The sequence below is a fragment of the Coptis chinensis genome, chromosome 9, assembly GCF_015680905.1.
Source record: "Coptis chinensis isolate HL-2020 chromosome 9, ASM1568090v1, whole genome shotgun sequence".
Classification (NCBI taxonomy): domain Eukaryota; kingdom Viridiplantae; phylum Streptophyta; class Magnoliopsida; order Ranunculales; family Ranunculaceae; genus Coptis; species Coptis chinensis.
Window position 1 is genome coordinate 46,176,861 of NC_141464.1, and position 16,765 is coordinate 46,193,625.

The window sequence follows — 16,765 nt, forward strand, 5'->3', positions numbered from 1 at the left end:
AACTCTATAATATCCATGAGAGCAATGATTCTAATAGAACTAATATGGCAAAAACTATGGTTTAATATATTGTAGTTTTTAAACTATGACAATTGAATACTAAAATTGAATATGATAAGAAAAGATTAAGGGGATTTGATTTCACCTTGATTAATTCTTAATATGCTAGCATAGATTTGTTGTGATTCTAATCTAGATGTTTTCACATAAAGGTTAGGTCTTTTTAATCCCTAATTATTCATGGCAATCTCTACCAACTAATAATTAGCATGTGAGGCAATTTAAACTCATTCTTATGGTGAATTAACTACCTTCTAAAGTGGAATATTTTACTACAATTTATTCTACCCCAACACATTAAGTCTTCATCAGAGCTTTATCAAACCCCTCTAATAGAGGTTCAACTATGATTCATTAGACTATCATGATTAAAAGAATAAGAATAAGACATAATAAAAAAAAACTAATTTCTTAAAGATAACTTGAATTGAATTAAGGGTGATTTGGCTAATACAATAATAACTAGGGATTAACTAAAGAAGAAAACAAATTTATTATCTAATGGAAGGTTTAATTAACTAAAGGGTGAGAGAGTTAGAGTTTTGCATAAGTCCTCTTTATATAGGAGAATGCTAGGTTTACAATTTCATGAATGAGCTTTGGAGATATGTTTTGGGCCATTAAATCAAGCCCAAAACCTAATTACTTAAGTCCAAAAAGGGTTTATCTACTGGAAATTACTGCAACAGTATTTTCGTCCACTTTTACTCCTCTTATTGGATCAAGTCTTAGACATTTAGAAATCTCTTTCCGAGCCGGTCATTTTGACATATAGTATGCCCAATTCCGAGGTCTAAGTCCAAAAATACGGCCTGCAAAAGTTCTGTTGACTTTTATGCTCTATTTTTGCCCACGTTGACTTTGACTTTTCAGCTTTGACTGTGCTTTAAAAAGGCTTTTTCTCCTTGAAAATCTTGGCCTTTAATCATAGAACTCCTTAGCAACCAACCTTTGCTCCTTTCTCTTGCAAAAGTGACATATTTTTTCACATATTTGACTCCAATACCTGAAATACACAAAAACACGTAAACATTACTAACTCTTATTTATTATAAACATAATTGGTCTAAATGTAATATTATTAAGTGGTTAAAACTACATTTTTGGGATCTTATCAGTGCACAGACCAAGTTTGAAGTGCCTAGAGCCTTCCCCATATAGCCTTTACCATGTTTAAGCAGTACCAAGGTGGGGGTACTACTTTGTTAATAATATGCACTGCTAACATCAAGTTAGAGCTCACTCCAAATTTAACAATATTGAGTTGTTTACAAGCTTCTAAACCTGCTTCTACTTCTCTAATTTCTTGGTGTTACACTGACTTGTGCTTGTTACCACCGTTATATGCAACTACCACCACTCCTTCACGTGTTCTGATCAGACCTCCAAACCGAGCACCTGAATTTGAAACAGATCCATTGGTATTCAGCTTGGCAGTGTCCACTGGTGGTTTAATTAAACCACTTGCATTTTTTAATCTCTTTCTTTCTGTACATTACATGTATCCCAAAGTTTTCAAGAGAAACTCTACTACTAGGTAGGTCCTTTACCTCCTTCAGCTGACACTACAAATACTCCCTCATCTAAGATAAGATTTTCCTCTAAATCATAATAGCTGATGTAGAGAAGTTTTTAAATCTTCGAGCGTTTCTTTCAATCCATAGCTCACACTGTAGCATATATCATCACCTTAATGACCTCAATTTCGATATTCTCCCCTTTACAAGCAGAGAATAAATAATGTCATTCATGCGTAGAGTTAAGAACTACGCTTCCTAGCCCTAATTTCATCTTAATCCCAGACCATACTCTCTTAGAAAAAGGACAATCGAAAAAAATGTGTGTTGAGTTTTCACGTCCATTGCCACAAAGACAGCATGAAGAAGTACTTAACACCTTTTTAACAATGAGACGATCTTGTGTTTGCAAGCTTCCAGAGAAAAGTTGCCAACAAATAAAAGAATGCTTAGTGATAATAGCAAAATTTACGTAAAACTAACTATCTATGTGTAAACACAAATAATCAATTAACTAAATAAGTGCTTAATCAATATTCCTACTCTCAATTCATTATGCAATATAGAGAGATAGGATTCGTTCCACTCTTAATCTATCAAGACTAAACGAATTCAACTAATCAAACACAAAGAAACAATGGTGAGAGTAATGTGCGATGTAAAATTTCCATTCTACGATTATACTATGGATTCAAATAAATCTAAATTAACTAAACTAATAAAAATAGGGTTTTGATGGAAGAGAAAGTTATAGAGAAGAGTAATCAATCCACCTAATAACTAGTTTCATACAAGAATCAAATTATTCATTGAAAAGAGATCATATTTAGGTTTTCATGCAACAATTCAACCTAAAGCATCAACCTTTATCATCCCTAGCAACAACCTACATCTCTATAGTCATTATTACTAGCATGTAGGATTATTACAACCAAGTCTCTCGACTTAATTATAACAATCCCTAGTTTAATTTATCATATGCTTATTTTGGAAGTCATACAATAAACTAAACTCATTGAAATACATACACATGAAACAATTCTACTAAGCAATCTATTCCTCATTAGGTTTCATAATCCCTCCCTCTAATCGGGGGATTAGACTAATATCATTATACTATCATTTCTAAAACAAGAGCAATAAGAACAAGTCATGATTGAATAAGTGATTTTACTTATAAATCTAATTGAACAATAAGATAATATTCAAAATGAATTAAAACTGAAATTAAAACTAATGTAGAACTAAGATTATGAATAACTAATTATAAATTTAAGACAAACTAAATCTATGAATTCAATATTGAATTAGAAATTAAAACTTGAAATATAAACTAAGTATTTTATTCTAAAACTCAAATCTTGTTATAACAACTAATCAGATTAATCTATAAAAACTAATTTAATGCAATAAAACTAAGTATTTTTCATCATTCACTACTTAAAAACTAACTAAAAACTAATTAACTAAGTAAAAACTAAGTTTAAAACTAATTTTCTAATCCAACACTAGGTATCTTAAGAGCTAAGATTTTGTCTCTTGATATAGAAGAGACAAGATCCACAATTTCGTGTATGGGCTTGGAGCCATGTTTTAGGCCGGAAAATTGAGCCCAAAACCTCAGTACTTCAGTCCACAAAGGGCATTTCAGCTAAAAATGACTTCAACAGCCCTTTTCGTCCACTTTTGCTCCTCTAATTGGGTCAAGGCTTTAACCATTAGAAAGCTCTTTCTGAGCCGGTCGTTTTGACGTAAGGTAGGCCCAATTCCGAGGTCTGAGTCCAAAGATACGGCCTTCAAAGGTTCAGCTGACTTTTGTGCGCTATTTCTGCCCGGGTTGACTTTGACTTTTAAGCTTTGACCGGGCATTAAAAAGGTTTTTTCTCCTTGAATCTTGGCCTTTAATCATAGAACTTCTTAGCAACCAATCTTTGCTTCTTTATCTCCCAAAAGGGACGCGTTTCTACACGTATTCGACTCCAATGCCTGAAATACATAAGAACACGATAACAGTACTAACTCTTATTTATTAATCACATAATTGGTCTAAAAGTAATATTGTTAAGGGGTTAAAACTACAGTTTTGGGCTTTTATCAAACCACCCCTAAAAAGCATTTTGCTTGTCCTCAAGCAAATATGAGAAATTAGAATAAGTGACCAAAAATGGAGTTCTAACTAATCTCGTTTCGCCGAGTGCGATTGTATTGACCATATGCAACAAGGCCTTAAACCACTAGGAATTCCCTAGTGGACGAGTTTTAGCCTCGTGAAATTTTTCCAGTGAAGGTACTCACAAACTTCATCTATACTACAACGACTAAGAAATAAAACTATTGTTTCCTTATTTATGTCTTAGTTATCTATACATCTCATTAGCAATGAATACAGAATAATCAAGTTGAAACCTAAACTAATATATGAATAATAATCAAATCATCTTAAGATAAACAACTATACAATGAACTATGATATGAAATGCAATGGCAGGTCTGTTTTTGAAACTTTTGGGTAGTGTGCCTAAGTAGGTTCTCACAAGGAATGTGTCAAAACACATAACACTCTGATTTTTCCACTCAAGTTTGCTAACTCTAGTGTGCAGTGGGCACACAGTTCGTCACAATCTCAATGACAATCTAAGAAAGCCGAGGTCGTTCAAACACATCTACCACTTACTATCACACCAACCTATTTTTAATTGAGCTAGATGTCTTTATTAGATGACACAGGGCATATGTATTGGTTAAAGAAGGAAGAAAATGGATATTCAAAAAGACAAGTCTGAGAAAATAGGGTCTTCATATTATTTAACTAGAGAAAATCTTGTTCTTTTGCTTCTACACTTTGTTTCCATCCTTAACTCTTTTTATTTTTGCTTTTTGACTCCTTTTATTCTATTTTTGGAGTTTTTATTTTTATTTTATTTTATTTTCTTTGGATGGAAACTTTTTTTTTTCTTTTCTTAAGCAACTAACTAATTTTTGTTTACAAAGGTTTTTTTCATCTTTTTTCTTCACTCATCCTATTTCTCATACTTATCCAGATAGGTAGGCTGTTTTTTTTTTTTATTATTTTGTTTTATTGGGTAAAAGATTTGTGGTTTGTGAAAAGGCTAATGAAAGGCTCAGTGGGGCGACTAGCGGATAATAAATTTCATATAAGTGTGAAAATCTGGCTATATCAATCCAAAGAGGGCCTAAATTCTCGCTTAAGATATGGTGTGGTGATTAAGCAAGTGGATGTTGATAGGGTTATATACTAAAAACATTACTTTTGTATTAACTCTAATTCTTTATATTTTGAATGAGAATCATATGGGCAAATGTTATGCATATTATATACGTTATTGGTTATATGCATGTGTCTAATACTTTATGTTGTAAATGATATGGTGTGTGGTGACGCACAGAAGATCATATCATCAGTACCTTATAAAGTATAAGTAAACGTTCACAACCTAAATGGATTTGGACAAACCATTATTGGTAAGGTTGTAGTATATTCTGGTATTAGTCTATCTTGACTATAGGATTACACTAGTACACTTTGTGTGTATTGAACAAGACCAAGTGAGGTTATTTATCTTTATACTGACTATATAAGAGAACAAACACCTCTGTTATTATGGATGTTTATCCTCTTAATCCGGATATAATAACGGGCACTTACGTGCATTGTACATTGCTTTAAATCATCAATGAGTGAGATTCATTTGTGAATCAACAAACTCGATGGATTGGGTAATGACATTATATGTAAGGTATCCTGTTGATTATAGAAGGAATCCGTGACCCGTAGGAAGTCGAGTTGATGATGTCCCCTTGAGGAGCTCATAAGGATTGTCATGTAAACCCTGCTGGTGGATTTATTCCGACATGACAATGAGGTTGAGTGGTACTACTCAAGGACATAAGAAGTTGATTGATGTAGTTGTCAGTAACTTGACTTAATCAATGGGCATTCGATATCTTAAACACGGGAAGATCAACAAGCATATAATATGGAGCCCATAAGCGTAACACGTAATTTGGGATTAGGGAGGTAGTGCAACAATGGCCTTTAGTAGAATAAGCCATTTGTTGATGGACTTGGGCTGTGTGTTCAGGGCGAACATGGGAAGCCCAAGCCCATCAGGATGCCCAACCCTAATTTCTCCTCATGGTCCCTGTTGTAGCCTATAAAAAACAAACCTTTCTCTCTTGGCTGAATTCACTATTCTTTTGGTTGAAAAAGAGAGGCAAGAAAAGTAGATCTGATTTTGTTTCTAGCTTTGTGAGTGAGATAGGCCAAGAGAGAAAGAAGGGGGTTGGTAGATCGTTGCCTACACAACGTCCAATCTATTGATAGTAATACAACAGAAGATCAAGAGGTTGTTGATTTCATAGCTATTGGATTCTCAGAGTTATCTTAGCCGATCTACAAGTATGTTTTCCAATCAAAATCGTGAACACCATTAATTTTGCTGCCCATGGTTTTCACAGTTTGTAGAAATTTACATTCTGAAATAACGGTTCGTACAAATGTATGATTTCTCTATTCGGATTTGACTTCTCCCTTGTGTCATCACTCAAATATTTCACTCTTACGAGGCTTTTAGGCTAGATGCTCACAGGATATTTATTAAGTACTCTAACCTAGGTCTCAGAAAAATACTGCCAAGCACAATCAAAGATGCTCATGCAAGATGTTCGTGAAAAGATGCAATGACTATTACCTATGTATTAATCTATGTTTCAAAAATTAAATCCTAATTCAAGTACTACATGAGATTTCTAGACTAATATCATCATAGTGAAGGAAACAATACTATTATCACTAAGTTCCTAGTATAAATAATATTTATGATTTTTAATTTTTTATAAAGAAAAGTTCGTAATTTACATCCTAAAAGTGCCTAATATTTGCAAATATTTCTATCCCACCCCCCAAACAATCGAACATTTTGTCCTCAAAGCATAAAGAGATAAGAAAATAATTTACCATAGAAACGTGGCAAAAATTGGCAGTACCTGTAACATAAATATTATAAAGATGATATGATAACATGAAGCACAATTAAACTGTTACATATTAACTTACACAAACTCTACTGGAGTAAACATGACAGGCAAAGGGTGGCAAAAAGATTTGAAATGAAATACCAAAATACGCCACCCCCAAACAAAATTGGAAAACTCTTTTTAAGTTTGAAAATTTTTGTTTGGCCTATACTCCAGAAAGTTGGTATTGTACAAAAACTTGGGTCTTTTAAAGTCAGATTCCCTAGACTTAATGTGATATATATATGTATTAATATGCAGTTTCCCATATATCAATAATCTAAATAATTGTGGATCTTTCCATAAATAGTTAACACGTAATGCACCATCAAACAGAATTAAGCACGAAGATTTCCTATGGCATGGCTTAGTAGAATTGGAGTGAATTCTGATAGATCTAGAACCTAATCGAGCATAAAGTTTCTTCTTTTTCTTTGAATGAAAAGGTGTCCAAGTGAATGATCATGAGAAACTGGATGGTTGTGGAAGGTATGTAGGGTATGGATAAGTTTTAGATTGAAGGAATGGAAAAAATGAGTGCGTGGTTTTAGCATAAAACTTATTGGTGGAATGGGTTGGTATTAGCACATATCTGAAAATGAAGGTATTAGGTGGCTCTTTAGGTAGTTCTTGAGAGGGTGGATCATCACAGGCTCTTGGAAACTCGTCGAATTCCTCATCTAGGTTGTTCGCATCCATATAATTATGGTATTCATCTCCATCTTTGAGGAATTCATCTATCTCGTCTATTGTGAGGTTTACTCCATCTCTTGTAGTGTCAGAAGGCAGGGTGGAAAATTCTTTTGCTAGTTCAGTTATGTTCAAGGAGTCAAAATTGTGATCTTTGTCTTCTTCCATAAGAGTAGTATATACTAGTGTGGGGACAAGATTGTCGGAAGCAGTAATGTGATATACAAAACTCTCAATAGACTTAACTTCACCTTCTACAGGAAAACCTAGTTGTCTCTGCTTTTGTCTAAACATGTTAACTTCCATAGAAAGATTTCCAAAAAAAGAGTCATTGAGCCATCCCGGCAATTAATTTGGGCATTGGCGGTTGCCAAGAAAGGACGCCCTAAGATGATGGGAATATAATCATAAGCAACTTCTGTGTCGAGAATAACAAAGTCAACTGGGTAGTAAAAATCCTGAACTTTAACGAGAATGTTTTCAACTAAGCCTTTGGAATACTTAATAGAACGATCGGCTAACTGCAAAGTCATTTTGGTTGGTTGAAGTTTTGTTAGACCTCGCTGTTTATATAAATAAAAAGGGAGTAAGTTAACACTTGCCCCTAGGTCTAATAAAGCAGTTGTTATGAAGGTATCACCTAAGGTGCATTGTACAGTAGGACGACCAGGGTCCTTGTACTTAACAATTCCGTTATGTTCAGATAAAGAGGGATATTGTTCAGTTAAGAAGGTTTCATGGGGTATGTTGGTTTTCCTCTTCTTGGTGCACAACTCTTTTAGAAACTTAGCGTGTCCAAGTAGACTTTTTATAGCATCTAGAAAAGGTAGGTTTATAGTCAGATTTTTAAACACTTCCCTAATCTCATCAAAATTCTCGTCCTTTTTAGACACAACTAGTCTCTGGGGATACGGTGGTTTATCTCTATATTTAGCATAAGGTTCAAAAGCATTATTATTCTTTGCGTTATTTTTAGCCATTTTCCATCTAGGTATCCATATTGGAACCTCTACAGGTGTAGGGTCTTCAATTTCTATTATTAGGTCTTGTAAGGTTTTCCCTTTTGGTTGTGGTTTAACTGGTACTTCTACAGTTGTAGGGTCTTCAGTTTCTATTATAGTATTTGGTATAGTATCATTTTTAGTTTGCGGGTGATCTTTAGGCATAGTCATTTAGTTATCAACTACTGCCTACGAACGAAAGGTAGTGATTTGCTGAGTAGGTCCCCCGGGTTATATTACCATTACACTGAATACTTTTTATTTCGAAGGCGATATTTGTTGACTTAAGATTAGGCACTGCTTGACCTAGAAACACGCCTGTTTGGTTATTATTTTGGTTAGGAGACATGTCAATAACCTTTTGGCATAAATACTACATCATTTGCATCGTTTGTTTCATCATATTGGAGTTTTGATCATGCTGATCTTTCATCAAGTTGGAGTTTTGTTGCATAATTTGATTTTGTTTTTCCAACAAGATCAATACTACTACTTTTGTAGATGGTTGAACTGGAATTAAGGCTTGTTGAGCATTCATGTCTTGATGTTGATAGTTCTGGGTCATGGGCACTAAACCTCTATTCTAGTCACCTAAGTTTTCTTGTCATTGATGTTGAGTTAACTGGTTAAAGTGTGATGGTTATGGTGGTGGTTGTGCATAGACAATAAGACAATAGAAGGTCGGAATGCTTAAGACTAAAACAGACATTACAACGAGTAGAGTTAATCTTCATGACTGGAGTGGGTTGTTGTTGAATAGATAGGGCATCTACCTTTTTAGTGAGGGCATCGATAAGAGTTTTAAGCTCGGGATCATTTTTAACCTCAAAAGAAGAAGGAGTGGAGCGGGAAGATTCGTTACCCCCCAATTGTTGTTCCTCTTAGATTGATCTTCTAAGAATTTACAAGCCTCCAAGGCTCCTTTACTAAGAAAACTACCCCAGTCATAATATCTAGAACCTCCTTATGATGATATAAAAGCCCCTTGAAGAAGGCACGAACAAGCGTGTCTTTCGCAAGATTATGATGCGGGCATTTAATGAGAAGATTAGTGAAATGATTCCAGGCCTCTGAAATGGATTCATGAGGATTCTGGCGGAAGAAATGAATCTTTTGAAGCATTTCATCTGTCTTTAGTGGTGGGTAAAATTGGTCCATGAACAATTGAACAAGTTGAGCCCATGAGTCCACAGAGTTTGGCGTTTGGGCAGTTAACCAAGACGCTACTTTGTCGGCTAGGGTGAATGGAAACACCCTAAGTTTAACTTGATCCGAACTTACGCTAGGATGATGGAATGTAGTGAGAACTTGTTCTATCCTACGCATATGCTGGTAAGGCTTCTCGTGGTCTAAACCAAGGAAAACCAGTAACAAGATAAATATATTAGGGGGAATTCAAAAATCCCCCACTAGGTCAGCAAGAACGATGCACGACTTAGGGCCATCGTTTAGTGCTTTATAAAAATCAGAGAGAGGTGTCTCTGGTTCTTTAGCCATTGATGCAGGTGTAGTGTGTGAAATTCTAGATAGGCGTGTGATATTGTGTCTAAAAAAAAGACAAGCCTGATTATATTAGAATTGAAACTCCTCTGACAGAAGAGGCGAGGAATGTAAGAAGGAGTACCTGAATGCCCCCTTGCTACGCTTATGAATAGCGTCTTGTATACGCTAGCTCAGTGTATTTAACAAGTTAGAAACACTGAATAACTTGAAGAAATGGAAATTTGAACTAACCCGTGAAAATCGGGCTGCTCAAGAAGAGGGCGCGGGTCGCGCTCAGAAATGGCCTTGGTAAGGCGTGGGTCGCGCTCAGGTCCAACTTGAGTTCCAGGCGCTTCAGCGTAGGGGGCGCTCGAAATTTGCCTTGATAGGGCGCGGGTCGTGCTAAGGTCCAACTCGAGTTCCAGGCGCGCTCAAACTTAGCCTTGGATGGGCGCGGGGCGCGCTCAGGCTTTTCCGGGGATTTTTTTTTTCTGAACCAAACAATCATGGTTAGAACCAAACAAGGGTGGGTGGGTGGGTTGAGAATGGGGATTGCCCCTTGGATTCAAGCAATTGAATTCTTGTCCTGAAAGAGTTTAAGATGGCAATGGCGCCATTTGATAATAGGAAAATTTACGTAAAACTAACTATCTATGTGTAAATACAAATAATCAATTAACTAAATAAGTGCTTAATCAATATTCCTATTCTCAATTCATTATGCAATATAGAGAGTCAGGATTCGTTCCACTCTTAATCTATCAAGACTAAACAAATTCAACTAATTGAACACAAAGAAACAATGGTGAGTGTAATGTGTGATGTGAAATTTCTATTCTACGATTATACTATGGATTCAAATAAATCTAAATTAACTAAACTAATAAAAATAAGGTTTTGATGGAAGAGAAAGTTATAGAGAAGAGTAATCAATCCACCTAATAACTAGTTTCATGCAATAATCGAATTAATCATTAAAAAGAGATCATATTAAGGTTTTCACGCAACGATTCAACATAAAGCCTCAACCTTTATCATCCCTAGCAACAACCTACATCTCTATAGTCATTATTACTAGCATGTAGGATTATTACAACCAAGTCTCTCGACTTAATTACAACAATCCCTAGTTTAATTTATCATATGCTTATTTTGGAAGTCATACAATAAACTAAACTCATTGAAATACATACACATGAAATAATTCTACTAAGCAATCTATTCCTCATTAGGTTTCATAATCACTCCCTCTAATGGGGGGATTAGCCTAATATCATTATACTATCATTTCTAAAATAAGAGCAATAAGAACAAGTCATGATTGAATAAGTGATTTTACTTATAAATCTAATTGAACAATAAGATAATATTCAAAATGAATTAAATCTGAAATTAAAACTAATGTAGAACTAAGATTATGAATAACTAATTATAAATTTAAGACAAACTAAATCTATGAATTCAATATTGAATTAGAAATTAAAACTTGAAATATAAACTAAGTATTTTATTCTAAACCTCAAATCTTGTTCTAACAACTAATTAGATTAATCTATAAAAACTAATTTAATGCAATAAAATTAAGTATTTTTCATCATTAACTAATTAAAAACTAACTAAAAACTAATTAACTAAGTAAAAACTAAGTTTTAAACTAATTTTCTGATCCAGCACTAGGTATCTTAAGAGCTAAGCTTTTGTCTCTTGATATAGAAGAGACAAGATTCACAATTTCGTGCATGGGCTTGGAGCCATATTTTGGGCTGGAAAATCGAGCCCAAAACCTCAGTACTTCAGTCTACAAAGGGCTTTTCAGTTAGAAATAACTTCAACTACCCTTTTCGTCCATTTCTACTCTTCTGATTGGGTCAAGGCTTAGACTATTAGAAAGCTCTTTCCGAGCAGGTCGTTTTGACGTAAGGTAGGCTCAATTCCGAGGTCTGAGTCTAAAGATACGGCCTTCGGAAGTTCATCTAACTTTTGTGCACTATTTCTGCCCGCGTTGACTTTGACTTTTCAGCTTTGATCGGGATTTAAAAAGGTTTTTTCTCCTTGAATCTTGGCCTTTAATCATAAAACTTCTTAACAACCAACTTTTGCTTCTTTATCTCGCAAAAGGAACGTGTTTCTGCACGTATTCGACTCCAATGCCTGGAATACATAAGAACACGATAACAGTACTAACTCTTATTAATTAATCACATAATTGGTCTAAAAGTAATATTGTTAAGGGATTAAAACTACAGTTTTGGGCTCTTATCACTTAGGCACCACCAACTTGCTCCATATCATTCTATACCATTTAACCTTATGCCCAATCTGCCGTAAGGCAATGTATGCATGCTGATCTTGTAATGAATCTACCTAAATGGGTTGTTGTCCAAACAACAACATCCTTAGACAACATGGAGTTTATTTGAGTGTTAAGGATAGCAACCTTCAGCTCACTTGGTGGTTAGGCATACAATATAGTTCCAAGCGTTATTCTCTATTAAATCACTGACCTTAGCATCAATTAGAAGTTGTAGAAGTTGTACAACTTGTTCATTCCATAAGAGAGGTCCACCCATACACCATGGGTCATGCCAGAGTAGAGTAGAGCCTCCATTAGCAATGAGGTGAGTTACAAACTGTGAGGCTTTCTTCCTAGTGTTCAAGACACCTCTCCACACCCAAGAGCAGTCAAAAGGTATTTCCATAGTCCATAAGTACTTAGCTTTGATGTTATGAGTCCAAATCCATCTAGACCATAAAGAGTCTTCCTTCGAAGCTACCTTGAAAACAAGTCCACAATAAGCAGCTTTATTATGTATACCATTATCTACAATGTTAAGACCCCCTTCCTCTTTAGAAAGCCTGAGAGTATTACTTGAAGCTTGATGCATTTTCCTTTTCATGGAGGGGCCAGACCACAGAAAAATATTAAAAATCTTATCAACCTGCTCTAAGACAGTCTTTGGAAGAACAAAATAAGTCCTAGTCCAATAAGTATGAAAAGATGACAAACTAAATAAATCAATTGGAGTCTGCCAACATGAGAGAGAATCATGTTCTTCTAGTTAGACAATCTATCCGTTATCCTCTCTATCAAAGGTAGACAATCACTAATACCAAATCTAGCTTGAAGAAACAAGGGGAATCCCAAGATACTTGATAGGTATAATAGCCCGAGAGACACCCAATAGGTTTGCAAGAGCTTTTGATTCTTCAACAGACTTCCTTCCACACAAGAGAAAAGTTTTAGATTGATTAAAATGTAATCCAGTGGCTTTTAAGAAATTAACCAAGGCAGTCTTGATAAACTCCATAGATTGAACATCTCCTTTGCAAAACACCAACACATCATCAGCAAAACTCAAATAAGTTATAGAGAGCTTCTTACACTTTGGATGGTGTGGGGGTAGTATAAGCTTCAATTGGAGTCCTTGTTGTAGAAGACCACTAAGAACTTCCATAATCAACACAAACAAATAAGGAGAGATAGGGTCACCTTGTCTCAATCCTATTTTCCCTTGAAAAACCCATAAGAATTTCCATTCACCAGGATAAAATAAAAGGGTGTAGTGAATTAAGCACATATTGCACCATTCAATGAATTGTTGGGGAAAATTAAATATCTGAAGAATGAGCTTAATTGCATCCCAACTCACTAAAACATAAGCTTTCTGGATGTCCACATTTAAAGAATACCTTGGGGAGATACTGGATCTGTTATAGCTCCTTCGACGTTCATGTGCCATCAAAAGATTATCTTATATCCCTCTTCCTGGTATAAAAGCAGATTGACTAACACCAACAAGATAAGATATTAAAGGTTTTAATATGTTAGTAAGCACTTTAGATATACATTTATAGCTTACATTGCAACATGTTATAGGTCTAAACTCTTCAACCTTTGAGGGATTGCTAGTTTTAGGAACTAAGCACAAGAAAGTAGAATTTAAACTCTTGTGAACAAGATTATAATCAAAGACATACTTAATGGCAGAGATAAAATCATGAGAAATAATAGGCCATGATAACTTAAAAAATAAAGCATTGTACCCATCCCGTCCTGGAGACTTATTGTCATCCATGGCAAAAAGAGCTTCTTTGATCTCATCTCTAGAAATATCAGCAGTTAAAGCATCAGCATGTTGTTCTGTAACTGTACCATTGACATGTATGTTGTTATAAAAGTCTGCCTCAGAAGATAAAGGTTGCTTCATTCCCAACAAAGATTTATAGTACTCAATAAAGCACTCTGCCACCTCTTATGTACCTTGCTTAATCAATGAATTGCTCTCTATAACCCATATACAGTTCTTTGTGTTTCCTCTCTTGAATAGCTTTATGGAAATATGCATTACCTCTGTCATAGTTCACAAGCCAATGATCACAACCACTTCTCTGAGCAGTATCCATAGTCACCATATTCAGAAAATTCACATATTGGAGTCTAGCTTCCTTCTCTTGTAATCTCATAATGTAATCTAAAGGGTTAGATTGTAGCATCACCTGAAGACTGAAGAACTCAGACCTTGCATTTTCAACTCTGATTTGTAAGTTAGAACAAAACTTTCTTGCCCAACCTCTGAGGATGCCCTTAAGACTTTTCAATTTATAAGCAAGAACATATGGAGGAGTACCTCTTTCATCCTGATTCCAATCCTCTTCAACAGTTTTCTTAAAGTCCTTGTGCAAGGTCCAATAATTACAAAACTTGAAGGGTATTAGGCCTTTAATAGCTTCGTGCCAAGACAACACAATCTGGGAGTGATCAGAGATCCCATTAGGGAGGAAACATGCCATAGCATAAAAAAAATTCAGAGTCCACTCAATATTGACGAGGCATCTGTCAATTTTAGACCACTTTCTCACTAATTCCCTATTATTAGTCCATGTAAAGAACTGTCCAACAACCTTTGGATAAAAAAAACCACACCAATTCAAACATCTTTCAAACTCCACTGTCTCTCGAGGATGAACAAGAAGCCATCCAATTCTCTCATGAGAAAAGAGGACATTATTAAAATCACCCATTATGCACCATGGCCCAAAAACTGAGTTACGTAGAGCACATACTTCAATCCAACAACTCAACCTATCTGCTAGGGAGTTACTAGCATACACTAAAATCATTAGGAAGCTAGCATTCAAAGGGAGCAAAGTAACTTCAACCTGAATCTACTGTCTCGCTTCTTTTATCTTTAAAACTCTGACTATCAAAGGGTCCTAAGTAATCCATATCCTACCACTAGGATCACTACCATAATTTTCAACAATAGGCCAGCTAGGACAAACAATATTTGAAATACTACTAACATTGCTTTCCAACACCTTAGTTTCCAAAATACCTAAGAGACAAATTATTTTCAGAAATAAGCTTAAAGATTTCCTTAGCTTTATTTTTGTCATTCATTCCTCTAACATTCCAACTACCGACACTTATCATCTTTTTTTATTGGTTTTTCCCTTACCTTCCCCCTTTCTTAGGTTTGCCATGCGATTTCTTACTCGAACCACTACTCTGTTGTGACTGTGTTGCTTGAGCGGCTTCCTCTCTAGCTGCTCTTGTAATACCACCAACTCAATGATGGTTAGTATGTAGTATAACCATTAATTAGTAGGCACAAGAGTATACTCTTCAAATACTTCTTCCTGCTCCTCACCAGAGATGTCATCCTCAACATCCGGTGAGTCGTGCAATAAAAGGAAGTTTTCATGGTCCATATTGTACCCAACAGGTGCAACCTCAGTGGTTTCAAGCACAACTTCCAATCTACCACCCTCAGGTAGAGAAATTGTTTCACCCTCAACAACTTGTTTGTCCTTGTTCTGCACTTGGACAGAACATGCTGAGCTTGAACCATCAGTATTAATAGACCTAGAATAATCACTAGAGATAAACCTTCTCCCAGAACTAGGAGTGTTCAAATCATTGCCCGACAGGGCTCTCCCCCTATTTACCCCAGAAGTGTTTATAACACCAAAGAGTCTCAGTCTATCCAATGGAGTACCCACCAAGTTTGGTGTTGGAGTGGCAAAACCCACATTAAGTACGTGGGCTATTTAAGACAACAAAAGTATTATGTCTAATAGGGGAAGGAGTCACTGTACTATTTCTGGCCAGAGAAGGACTCATTGTTCTAATAACTCCAACAGAAAGACTACGCGGAGTAGCAACCACCATAGAAGAACTAACTATACATTACTAGCCTCATGAACAATAGGATTTCCATTGCAAACTCGAGACGGCACACGGGAAGCAATTTGTACTTGGCTAGTGTTGGGACCTGCAATAAGCATCTATCTTAATTCTGAATAAAAGCACTTTAATGAGAGCGTCACTCTTTAATACAAGAAAATAAGAATAAGTTGGTACAAACCATATATATAAAGTGCTTTTATTCAGAGTGACGCTCTCTGAATAATATAAAGTGCTTGGTGCTTATATATATGCTTAAGTGCTTAACCAACACTTTTAGCTAAATTGAAAGTCTGAAACCAGCCCTAGTGTGAGAATCTAAACCATAACCAAACCACTAATGATTCTGGTTATATATTCATATTTAATGAATAAAACCAGACATAATATAAGTATATCCGACATAAAGAACTAATTCTACAAATCAACAAGAGCTTCTAGCTCAATTGGTTGTGTACCCCTCTTCTCATGGGAGAGATTGAAAATTTGAATCCCACCAAGTATTAGTTAATTGGGATTTATTTCTTGTGTAATTACATGATGGGCCTTTGGGCCAAGTAAGCCTCCAGGCTAGAGACAGGGTGTTGCTAGGATGGGTGGACTGAGGAGCAAAACCAAGTTAGGGACAAGGTGGAGGTAGTTGGGTCTACTCAAAATGGTGCATCGGTGAGAGTCTACGGGCTGGGTTCCCTTCGGGGTTGATGAGCCTTCGGGCTAGGGTCTTTCAATGTAAGCAGTGTGGGTATGCCTTAACCCTCTAAAAAAATTTAAAAAAATTCTACAAACAACCA